The sequence below is a fragment of the Gavialis gangeticus genome, unplaced genomic scaffold (assembly GCF_001723915.1).
Source record: "Gavialis gangeticus isolate Ggan-Ray unplaced genomic scaffold, GavGan_comp1, whole genome shotgun sequence".
In the NCBI taxonomy this organism is placed as follows: domain Eukaryota; kingdom Metazoa; phylum Chordata; order Crocodylia; family Gavialidae; genus Gavialis; species Gavialis gangeticus.
In genome coordinates this window covers 172563219-172576700 of record NW_017729024.1, presented here as the reverse complement: position 1 = coordinate 172576700, position 13482 = coordinate 172563219, and positions in this window count along the sequence as shown.

Below are 13482 nucleotides of genomic sequence, written 5' to 3'. Positions count from 1 at the left end.
AGTCAAATGTTTTTTAACTTGAAAATGTCAATACAGAGATAAGTCATAAGATCACTTCATAAATATTCACAGGCTGGTTTTTTTTTCCTTTCTAAGCTGCAGTGTTACCCAACATAATAATTTACTAACTATATCTCCTCTATCTTTATTTGGGTGGGGGCATTCTCTCCCTCATTAGTGCTTCAGTACTTGTTCAAGAGTTAAATTTGTATTAGCAGTTCTTGCACAGAGTAATAACCTATGTGTATTAGAAATACGGAGATGTTTCCCTCATGGAAAAATCCTGTAGGGTTTAGCAAAAAAAAAAAGGAAAAAAAAAGGGAAACTTTCTCACTGGTTTCTGAACCACTGTCTAAAGAGTAATGGACACTGAAATATAAATTTGGTGGGTGTTTCAAAAATCCTATGGACAGGATATCATTCTCCTCTAGGTGGGATGTGGGACAGACATTTAATAAAGTGCTGGAACCCAAAGCATTTCAATCTGAAACCACATCCATCCAAGGTTAACTTAGAGCAGGATCTGCCATTTTTGAAACTTTGTGTGCCATGAATGTCTGTTCTGTTACAGCCATAGAGTACTTTCTGCGTGCTTATTGCATGTAAGTGTAATATCTTTAGCTAGCTTTTAAAATGACCATGCAACCCTGCTAAACACTCAAGCAGCCAACTTCAAATTCAGTATAAATTGGTACAGATCCAGTGATGTAAAAAGGAGACATGTGGATTTCTTCCAGCTGAGGTTCTGGCTTTTAATGCATGCAGCTGACACAAGTGTGGCGTCTCTAGACATCGGTTCTCACTCTTTTTAGACTGAAGGCACCCCTCATTAGACTCAAGAAACCCCTCATTAGACTTAAGACTCCCCCGGGAAAATGCCAGCCCTTAGCTTTCACTTGTTTTTTGACCACAATAAAAAAATACTAGAGCAATTTTTCTGTTGCAAAGACTGGAGAAAGACCGCAGCCTGTCAGAAAGTTTTCACACTGTGGATTCGCATTTGAAATCATTGGGGGTCGGACTGGATGACGTACTGAGGTCCCTTCTGACTCTAACATCTATGAATCTAACATCTATGAACCTATGAATCTCTGGGTTTCTTTTGTGTATCTTGTGTAAATGTTTGCACGCCTAACCATGCTAATATTGCACAGTACCCCATGGCACCCTTACAAAGATGGCCTGGCACCCTGGTTGGGAATCATTGCTTTAAACCAAAGACCTGCCCTGGGAATACTCATGTGTTCAAAATGAGGCATTGTGGTTATGCATTTGGCTGGTACTAGGCTGTCTTGAATATACTATTGAATCTCTTGAAGCACAGACACTTTTCATTCCCCGTTCCTTCTCTTTTCTAAACTTTTCTACATCTTGCTATAAATCCCAAACCTCACAAAAGGAGGAAAAAATTCCCCTCAGGCTAGAGAATGTGAACAGAGAAAGTAGCTTCATCTTTCTGGAGGCCTGATGTTTTAATACTGGGAACAGTGGGCAGAGGGTCAGGCTCTGAGGATGTTCAGAAATCGATGTCCAAAAGAAACAATTCATGGTAATCTACTGACATTCAGAAATCGATGTCCAAAATCAGGCTTACTTTATAATGAAAATCTACTTTCCAGCTTACCTTCTGCGTTACAGCTGTAGCTCCCATAAGAGTCTGTACAGCTATCCTGCATCGGCCCTAATGGATCAGACTAGATGCCATTGTTTCAAACCCTAATGTTTGGAGTAGGGTTAGAAATACTTATTGAAGTATTCAAGGCCAAAATTATGACTGCTTTACAAGATAGGAGCAGGGCAACTCAGTTCTGTTCTGGCTTCTGCCACACAACTTTCCTTTGCCTCGGTTTCCCCTTTTGTAAAACAGTCTGGTAAAGAGACGTGGATAAAATCTCTTATATCTTAATCTAAAACTTCATTTGCAGAGGATGGGCATGACAATTTCCCTGCTCCTGTCTGAAGCAGAAAGCAAACAGTACGTTTATTGTTAATAATTAATATACATTTCTGGGTAACAAACAATGTGATCTCACCAGCTGGTTGATTTAATATAAATATTCAAACACAGAAGTGCTTTATTAAACAGATTGGAAATCATCAACTTCATTATTATAATAGAGCAAATACAGTATCTTGATTTTCGGTAAATGGAACAATCTACCGTATGCCAAGTCACTTGATGTCTGTTACTATATTCTATTAAAAAGAAAATAATAATCCTAACAGAATGTCTCGTAGCCACTCTGGGAATTAATAGAATTAGTGCACCAACCACAAGACAGAGTATAAATATTCGATTGAATTATCAATTAAAACCCCACAGCAATAAAGGTAAACTGCATCAAATAAGTGAATAGGAATTACAGACTATTTCCCAAATTCTCATATTACTCTTCATCTTGAGCCCAGAATGAAAATTCTGGAGAGTAACAAGTATATAATTACTTGACATTTTTCTTCTCAGTGTCGTCTTAGGAAAACAAATTACATGATGTGAGTGCCGCTCTCTAGCTTCGTAAACTGCTAGAGTAATGAAGAAAACACCATTTAGTTATTATGCATCAAGCATTCATTGACGTTAATTTTTGCTCGAAAGATTGAGGCATAGATCATTTTTTGCAGCTTCTAATATGTGGCTGCTGAAGTTTCCTTCCTGTCAGATGGGGTTTCAACTCCGCGTGAAGAAGAGAAGTTAGGGTAGTTCTGCGGATGGGATGAGCCTCACGTTTGCATGGCTCCCAGCAGAGTACTTGAACATCACAGGCCACATACAACAAAATATCATCCCTAGTGAATTTGCCTCCTGTAAGGCTGTTGGGATAACTATCTGCATGTATCTGAAGAGTGTAGTATCTCAAGAGAGAGAGACAAGTTGTTTAGGGTGCTATTCAGGTGTATAACTAACAGTGACGAGGGGAAACTAAGAAAAGAAAAAATTACATTGAATATTACAGAGGGAAATTTCTAATGGACACATCTTTTAGACTCCAGCAGAATCGTCTAAGGGAAGTGGCAGGAGTTCCATCACTTTATGTCCTTCGAAGCTGGCTGGACCATATCCTAGGAAATGACTGTATCAGTAGATATTAGGGAAAGCTACCAATGAAGTCATTTCCTGAATTAATTCCTCTCCATGACGTTTCCATATTTTGATGATCTTCTTGTTTTCATTTAGAGCAATAATTCTTGAATATATCATATGGATGAAGAGTGGCTTGCATGGCCCCCAGAGCAAAGGAGCTCTGATAGTAATTGACGCCCTTGGGTGCTATTGTAATAAATAATAAAAGCATATTTGTACCATTTTACCCAGTGTCTAGGGAGGAAGAAAAAGTGTTACAGAAACTATAAATAGAGGAGGATATATTGCAATATAATCAGAGAGAAAGAGTTACTAAAGAAGCAGGGGACCTGTATGGGCAGAGTATGAAAGATAGGGTACTTGGACACCCGTTCTGTCTCCACCAGTGTTAAATCTGCCTTAAGCAAGTTCTTTTCCTTTTCTGTGCATCTGTTGTCCTTCCCATTTCCCCCCCGTTTAATTCCTGATTAGATTGCAAGGTCTTTGGAACAAGGACTGTCTCCAACTTGTCATCGTCAGTCCCTTGATATGAGGATGACAGTCTTCCAGTAAATAGGGAAGTCGGCAAGTCCAGAGATGACTGAGAAGGCAGATCTGGGATCCCTGTGTCAAACTTCAGACACTGCAAATATTTCTGGGTCAGGTCATAGCACAGGTAGCTAGATCTTGCTCATCTACCCACCCTCATAGTGCAGCGAGTTTGCTCAGAACGATCAATTCAATGTGTCGTGTTGCCATTAGGGACAATTCAAAGCTGGAGTCTCCCAGGTCTTGATGTTATCACCACATTTTCTCAGATTGGCTTTAAAGGTGCCCTTGAATCTCTTCTTTTGCCCATCTCTAGAGCATTGACCAGCAGTGAGTTGGGAGCATAGGATCTGTTTTACAAGCCAGTTGATAGGCATCTTTATGACATGCTCTGTCCAATGGAGCTGGTGCCATATAATCACATGGTTTCAATGCTGGTGGTGTTTGTTCGAGCTAGGAAGCTGGCACTGATTCTTCTGCCATGCCAAGTGATATAGTGAATTTTAAGAAGACCGTGCTGATGGTCACGTTCCAGAGCTTTAAGGTGTTTCCAACATGTCATCCAAGTTTCACACCCCTACAACAGGATAGGTAGGAATGAAAACAGCCTGATAGGCAAGATCCAACTATTATGCTCAGCACAGTACAACCAGTTGTGGTTGGGGCACTGAGGCATTGCCCTAACACAAGTAATAGATGAGCAAAGGCATGCTAAAGGCAGCAGTGGGCCCAGAGGTGCCGAGTATGTGGGGGCCCAAGGGCCCTGGCCTCCACTGGGGAGAGGGCTGTCACCAGAAATGCATAAAAGTTTCCACATGTCCATCATTGTAGCCCACCACCCCAGCAAAAATAAAAGTTGGTGCTAATGAGTGGCCCTAATCCTCAGCTTCTGTAAATTAGCATAGCTTATTTCCCTTCAGAGGACTCATGCTGGTCTATGGCACATGAGGATGTGGACTATAAAATGCACGGGCTGTCTCTGGAACCAGTAAACCTAGGGTATGCCTATATGGCATAATGCAGTGCCAAGCAAAGATAGCAGAGCTAGCTTACCTATAGCTTGCTTAGGTACCGGACGAAGAATAGTCAGGAAACAGAAAGCTGGGAACCAGGGAATACAGTCCAGGGCAGAGTCTTGTGTTAACATTACGGTAATGCCCCTAGGACCTGAGTTAACTCATTTGGAGCTGCTTTGAGCATCTCTGCAAGATACTTGATATACATTACTAACAGTTTTCCACTGATCTGAAAATCTGCCACTTTTGGGCACACTTCACATTTTGGGAAAAAATATGGGAGAACATATTAATATTTAATACAGAAATATCCACTTTTTCTGGTTCAGAACATCTTTTTGTTTCCAAATTTAATCCAATCAGGCTACAAAAAAAGGAAAATAAATGCATTGACATTGTCAAAAGACATTTTAAGTGATCAGATTGGAGTGTGCTCATTGACTGTACCAGACTTTCAACACTTTTCCAGTTCTGACATTTTATCCTGATTTGGGATAGGAGAATTTTTCAAAATTTTGAAAAAAATTTCTAAATGGGAAAACTCTCTCCCACTTGGCTGTTTTTGTACGTTTTTGCTCCTTTTACCAAGTTCTACCAGAGAATTATTTTTTTCCATGAATCCACCTGTCTCCATAACTTATTCAGCAACTCAGAGGAGTAATTATTGACATACATAACATTGTAGATGTTCTAAGCTTAACTATCCATTTTCATCCATCACTATCTATTTGGTAGGGAAAGTTGAAAAGTCAGGGGGAGAAAGGTGTTGATTATGAAATCCATTTCCTTGACACATTTTAAAACAGTCTATTCCACTCCTTTCAAATAAATTAATGGTGGATGAATGAGTCTTGAATAGCCCTGACTTGATATATTATGAAGGGTTTTTCCCCCCTTTTCCCAATATTTCTGAAAAGAATTAAGTACTCTGGAAAATGAAGAACTCATAGCAAAGTCCTGGATCAGCCAGAAGATGACAGCTGCTATGCATCTTCCCCCATTACACTTTCTTATCAAACCTTTGTATTTCATCATTTCCTAACTTGTAACATTGCTAGCTCTGGACAAGTCTTGAGCACTGCCAGTTGTGCTAAATGACCTGGCAGTTTTGTAATGGGAGCAGAAGTATGAGGATGAGTCTCACCAAAATTTTCTGTCACCTACGATTTTGAAACTAGGGCCTACAGAGGAGAAAATCAAATGCTTTATCCCAGCATGTCACATCCTTTTTGGCACTTTGGTTTATGAAATTATGTTCAGGAGCTCTCCACACAACAAAAAATATCACACCTTCATTATAAAAGAGAGGGTCTGGTCTCACAGTTCAGCCAGGTTTCCAAGTCAGGACCTCCCTGTGGCTAAGGTCACCGTTTGACATGCACCCTAATGATGGCCTTGTCCCTGTCACTTAGCTTCTTCATGCCTCCGCTCCACCATCTGCAGGAGATGAGATTTCCCCTCACAGAGGGCTCTGTGAGAAATAATTAACTTGTGTTTGCCAAATGTTCTGAAATGCTAAGTGTGTGCTGATTAGAATAATTTCCTAGACTTCAGAGGCACACGTATCTCAAGGGATTGTGGAGAGAGCTCTCAACAGAGAAGTCGTGCAGTACATGCAAAACTGTATTTCTCAAACTTTGGGGTATGTTTCATTAGAGCAGCAGCTTGCGTTTGAAATCCTGTGATGTGCTTATGCCTGAACCTGAGCATGGTACGCGTGGACATACGTTTAGCTCTGCATGCTCATGCATAAAGGGAAAGCGGGAAAGAAGCCGTCTGTCCTCGAACCGTGCAGTCGTAGTCTGTGCCTATCTGTCTCTGTGACACAGATTCAAGACAAGCATTTAAAGTTGTGGGGGGACTAGGTGGAGCCAAAAATGAAATGTTGTTTCAGCTACAACCCCCCAAGGGGCATAGTCTGGGATGAAGTTTGAGGACACAACATTGAGATTGGGCTCCACACAAAATACTCTGGTCACCACACTAGGCTTTTGAAGCATGGGCAGAGGAAGCGCTTCACTTTTATTTGATAGCTTAGAGATTACAGCACTTGCCAAGGGATGGGAGAAGCATATTAAATTCACCCTTTGGCCTGAAAGGGTTCAAAGCCATGTCTCTTCCCTCCCAAGTGGCTGTCTTGATCATGAAGTTGTAGGCTGGGTTGGGTGAAGGGTCCTTTTCATCCTTTCTCATGAAGTTGTGTCCAAAAAATTCAAAATGCACTGGGACAATGAGAGAGAGAAGAAAGACCTTGACCCTTTAGCTTGGTAGTGAGAGCACTCGCCCTAGAGAAGGAAGGCCACCTCTGGCCCTTGTTCCCAAAACTGTTCTTGGTTTCTTAAATGAAACAGGCATTAGAGACAGTACAAAAACTGTCCCAATGCACCTTACTGTCCCTATGCAGTGTATAGGGTGCTTAGGCACTCACTCCAGGGTGCTAAATTCACATCCAGGTACCCAAAAAGTAGACTTTCTAGCAACAAAGACATTTACTAGGTATGAAGATATTTTATCAAGAGCAGGCTGCAGAGGGAAGCTGCTGATTAACATCAGAAAGATGTTAGACAGGTAGAGTTTCTTTGCCATGTTATGAAGAAAGAGGAAATCAAAAGCCTGGTCATAACTGGAAAGACTGAAGGAAGGAGAGATCATGGAAGAAAGAGGTTGACTTATATCAAGAGTCTATTCAAATGGATGAATGTATCCATACTGGAAATTTTGTATGCCACAAAGAGAGGAGATCTGTGGAAGACCATGGCCACCAATGTCCTGTTTGGATATAGTACCTAGAGACAGAGGGAGAGCCCTCAGTGTCTACAGCAGTCATGGACCACAGTCATTTGCACAGAAAGTACAGCTGGATCTCCTAAGAGGGCAGAGGTAAGCGTGAGATGCGAATCCTCTTTCACTACCTCCAGCAGTGTCAGAAGGGAGGTGCACACTACCCTGTGAAGGATGTAGCAGGTCAGTCTTACCGCTGTGCGTGCTCCTACCATTCTAGTGGAAATACCGGCCTGTATCGGGGAACCTGCCTCTGATGCATGGCATCGACTCACCTTTCTTGCAGGTTCCCCCAAACAGCTGTTGTAGAGCTTAAAGCTTATGACTCTGTAGAATATGGTGTACCAGCCAACGAAAGCTTTAGGAGATGGTAGTTGCACAAATGTGGACAAAAGAGATAGTTTTGTAGGTCTCCTGTTCTTTGGCAAAACTGGATGAAATCCACTGAGGCCATATTGTCCTCTCCAGGCCATGGTTTCCACACAGCTGCACAGTCAGGGTGTAACATGTGTAAGAGGAAAGAGAATTTGATCCCCTTGCTATAGCAAAGTCCTTGAGCATGTGGAAACGTAGGGCTCAACCTGAACAGGATGAGCCCCCTCTAAAGTGCTAAAAGTTTGTGACCACTGACTTCTACAGAAGATGGGGTTTCCCATCTCTTCCCAGATTCCTGCGGGACCAAGCCCACGTGGGAGTCTCTTTCTCCTGATTCTGTTGGGAGTCACATCAAGCCCATAAAATATCTCAGAAACTATTTATAAGATGTCGGTTGAAAACTATGGCCTCAATTATTTCTGACTTGCCTTACCAAGACTTATTCCCAGAGGCAGTGTGATAGCCTGTAGCTCTAGAGTCAGTGTCCTACAAAGGAAAAGGGCATCTATCCTTTCCAGGGATCTGGGTCTCCTCTGCTTAAGGAGTGCAAACAACCAAAAGAACAGGGGTCCAGGATAACTTTCAGATCCCAGAACTGTAGATGGGCTTATATTTCATTTTGTATCCATCCTTTGCCCTAGCTGAAATCATTTAAATCCACCCAAATTTCCAACACCCTAGAACCAGACCCTAGGCAAAGATCAGACCCTGGATCCACAACTGCTGTAAATTGGATGGGATCCATTGACTCCTCTAGTGCTGCAAGAGTTTACACAAGAGTTTATGACTTGGTCCCAGGTCTTATGATTTGACTAAAGTCCTGATGGGCTCTCAAAGTCATTCAAAAACTTGTAACAAAAATGAAAAATATTACAAACTTAATTCTCCTTAGGCATAATTCACTCTCTAAGGGCATTACAAGTGCAAAGTCTTATTCCTGTAAGGTATTTTTATTCCCAACCCACCCCCCTCCCCAAGTAAAACAATCCATAGTTTGTTTCTTTAATTGATTAATTTGATCCAGTTATTTATTGGCATTGTTCGGTACAGCATGCCCTGCCTACCTGAAAGGGCATGCATATAATTTCATTCTCTCTCCATCTTAGTTCCAGAATCTGATGTATTCATACACTTGGAATAGCAGTGAAATCAGGAGAGAGAGAGAGAGAGAGAGAGAGAGAGAGAGAGTGTGTGTGTGTGTGTGTGTGTGTGTGTGAGAGAGAGAGAGAGAGAGAGAGAAGAAGACAAAGGCCAGAATCTGGCTCCATAAATCAATTCTATGGCATTACTTATGTACTATTATTTTTATTATTCTTAAAATATGTTCATAGTGAAAAGCCTAAAATCATCCTGAATCCCTCAAGTATAACACGGATCAGAACTGGTGAGAAAGGGTGGTCCTGAGTTACATGGGACTCGAGAAACTTAGGGTTAGCTCCGTGCTGTATTACAGACATTTGCTGTAATGTAGGTCAAGTCCCTTGGGTCCTGTCCACACTGCCTCCCTGTCGCATCTTGGACCGGTACTAAAGGAACGAGCTCTTTCCACCAACTTCTGTTCCACGTGTGTCCAAGCCCTGCAGTGAGGTGGAGTAACCAGGTTAGAGCAGTCCAGGGGCATGGAGCCAGGACTTCTGTACATGTTGCCTAACTGTCTGCTTTGGGTGGAAGTGAACGAGTGGGGCTTATATCATCAGAGGTGGCCCCGGAGCTGGTCAGGGAGGGAGGTTTTATGGCCTTAGTCTCTCTGTGCCTTTCATCCTTATCTGATAATACGAGTAATTGCCCTTCCCTACTTCACAGTGCCTGGCTGATTAGACCTCGGCCTCACAGGTGCTTGGAGACTGTCCTAACAGAGGCCATCATACTGCCCCCCCGCACCCCACTCATTTCCACTGAGCAGTAATAGCACTATTATTATGTTTTCTTTCCTCATGTAGGAACTTCATAATGGCAAACTATAAAATACAATTAATACATGATCATAATGAGCTACAATGAGCAAAAGGCAAATGTCACCTCCCTGTCATGGACCCTGGCAATACTTCCTGATGGTCTGAGAGTGAGGAATTCCTTCCCAACCTTAGGACTCACGATGAATTAATCCTTTTTTTTTTTTGTATATGAGCCTGATACAACCATGCTCAACTTGATACAACACCCACCAAAGTGAAAGGCAGTCCGTTGCTGACCTGGGGATCTTTCTCCCCCACTCCCCCGAGCAAAAGTCCCACCAGACAGGTCCCCTGGTTCACATTTGTGCTGACCTTTCACTTTTTCCTTGTAGCCAGGGCTCCTGGTACTTGAAGAGAGAAACAGGAGGAAGATCCCCAGGTGGGGAAGACTGCTCCTTATGGGCTGATGGTAGGGAGAGCAGACCACAGTTAGAGGTGATTTGTACCTCCATAGATGTGAGAAATAGGACAGACATCTCAGCAGGGGTAAGGAGGTCTGGAGACAGCAGATAAAAGCAAGGCAAGTTGCTAATTAGGACCAAGAAGGTGCATCCACACCAGAGCTAGGGAGGAAGGGGCTGGGCTCGGGGCACTTAAAAAACCCAGCTTTGTGAGCAAGAAGGGTGTCAGAGGGTGGGAGCAGAGCTCCTAGGAAGGGATTAGCTGCCGGAGGACCCTTGACTGCCCACAATGCTTGGGAAACAGTGAGGCGAGAGCCCAGTGGTGAGGGGGCTCACTAAGTGTTGCTTTACCATGGGAAAGGGGAGAAAAGTTTTGTTTGAAAGTGGAAGCTTTAAACAAGGGGCAGAGCATCTTCCCTTTTCATAGAAGCGTAGAAAATGAGGGTCGGGAGGGACCCACATCTAGTCCAACCCCCAGCTCCAAGCAGGACCAGCCCCAGCTATGTCATCCCGGCCATTTTTTTTAAATTTACATCAGAGGACCAGATGTGGCTATTGGGGAAGGTCTGGAGGCCACAGTGCCACAGGGCATGTGTAGGTTTCGAGCCTGGCCAGAGAGCCAAGCCCATGCAAAGAGGCAATGGAGGTGGCTTAAAGCCAGGAGAGATAAAGATCAGAGCCTGAGCAAGCCAGAACCACACAGCCCAAGAGGGGTGAAACCTGGGCTAGAGACCCAGAGCCCAAGAGGGTGAGACAAGGGCTGGGACCTAGAAGCCAGGTTGGGTGCAGTGGGCCTAGGCTAAAGCGCCCAGATAGAGGCAAGGTGGAGGGACAAGGAGGTCTGATATAGTCTTGGGGGCAAGGTGCCTGCTAGAGTGATTAAACAGTAACATCTTCAATGTGTGGGCTGACAGGGGAGGTTGGAGGTCACAAAATCAGCCCTTAAGGCAATTAGTGCACTACCCTTAGGAAGGGATACATACCAAATAGGAAAGGGATTTAGCATTCCCTTTCCTATTTGGTTGGTAAAAAAGAGCATTTTTGTATATTTTACTAAGAGCTGTTCTTTTCCCCCAGCTTACATTTTCTATTTATTCACTCCCTGATAGCATGTCCAGAGAGTCCCTTGAGAAAAGGGCTTTGGCCCTTGTAGTCCCTATTCCTGTAGGTCTTTTGTTCTATAGGCTCCTCCTTAATGAATTTTGCTTACAAATAATTCATTAGGCATTTTGGAAGGCAGCCCAAATAATTCTTCCAAACTCTCCTCTGCTGTTTTGCCAGAACGGCCGCAGGGCTCATTGTACACCTGCTTTTTATTTCAATAAATTGTGCTGAACTGAATCTGCACCTTAAGACTCTGTGCTTTGTGAGTTTGCGAGCAAGTCCTTATGCATAGAGGGCTGCAGGGAAAAATTAGTCCTCCTCTTTCTTCTCTGTGACTTATTTGACCTTGAGACTTATAATGGCATCTCAGACAAAATGAACATAATCTAATGGACAGCGGGGAAGAGGGAACGGCTGGGTACATCTGTCGTATTACGGGGCTGTCTGAACAGTCAATGAAGCAGGTCCAAACCATAAGAGGCCTGTTCAGTTTAGCTCCAGGGTCTGCAGAGAAGGAGCACAATCATTTATCTTTATTTACTGAACTCTGCTTTCTGTTTAAAAAAAAAAAAATAAGGGAAAAAAAAAAAGAATTGACAGGTTGACAAAAACCCGACTTGCTGATGCCCGCTGCACTGAGATAAATGCTATTCATGCTTTGCAAAGACAAGGACAGCTTCTCATGCCCTTTCCCCCATTCCAATAGGCACCTATTATACAGCAAATAAAAGCAGCATGAGACACCTGTATGCTGTTTTCTGTACCCCGCTAGTTCATCTGCTGTCTGAACAATTTTTTCCCCCCACGTTTCTTACAGGAGAGAGCCATGCAAATACCAGAGCTACTGACATTTCAAAGAGTTTGAGGTTTGGACTTTTTATTTTTGTGCCTATTTAGAAATGTGTATGGATGTGTAGGGTATCCCAGCAGGGATAACCCAGAGAAGATGAAAAGGAGCAAAGGAGCAAATAACTCAGGGGAGAAATGGAGGTTTTTTCACATGCACTTCATTAAAGTCCTTTTAAAGGACTTTGAAGGTGCTGTTTAACAGGGTGCTGGCAACCCCCCTATGTTTATGTGCTCCAGAAATAAAAGTAACTATAAATGTTTTGTGGTAGCATTTGCTTTCAGATCAATGGGTCTAAGCCCAGAATATCCCCATAGATTTGAATGTGAACAGACTGTGTTAACATTGATTCATATTCCAGGGAGAAGTTGGGATTTGGAGCCAGCCATTGGATACTGAGGCGGGGGGAGGATTGTTAACCGTCCTGGAATGAATGAGAAACCCAGCTTTCACTTGGTGCATTTGAAATCTCCACTTCTCCTCAGGTATGCAGGTAAGCAGCTAGCTAGCTGGATAGACAGACTGGCTGATTTATCCTTGACTTTCTGGCTCTTCCACTACCTTGCTGAGTGTCCTTCAGCAAGTCACTTAACCTCCCACCCCCCCTAAATTTGATGGTCTGCAAAACAGAGGGAGTAGTGCTTGCTTCCAGGCTGGTGAAAGCATAACCCCATGCTTGCACTGGTAAGCAGTTACACACCCAAATTGTCTCACCAGTGTCAGCAGACTACTCAGGCGTGTAACCCCTCCACAACCCAAGCAAGGGAGAATCTGCAGTCTGGCCTAGGGGAGCAGGCTGGCTTGAGTAATTACACAGTTGCAAAGCTGCTGTGAGCACCTCAGCTGATAGGGTCTGCTCAGCACGTGGTAGTATTTTGTTATTCAAATAGTCTGCACCCCGGTGTATTCTTTATTTTTCTCCTGGCAACTTTGATAGAGACACAAAAGCACAGTCACAGCATTTGCAAGTCACCTCTTGCTAGCCTGTAGGAGGCTCAGAGGCTGAGACGAGCTCCCTCTCCCCTTTGGAGAGTCAATTCTGCAGGCAATGTGGTTTGCCAGAATATATATATATTATGTATATATTTATATATACATACATACATACATACATATATATATATTTATATATATTTATATATATGTATGCATATATACACGCACATGTATACACATATATACCACACATACATGTACATATATATGTGTGAGTGTGTGTGTGTGTATGTGTGTGTTTATATATATATATGAAAAAATTTCTCTCTATGTATAGATATACACATATGTATGTCTATATATATACATATGTGTATATCTATACATAGAGAGAGAGAATTTTTTTCATAATATCCAACCTAAATTTCCCTTGCTACAACTTACCCATGGGTGAGTC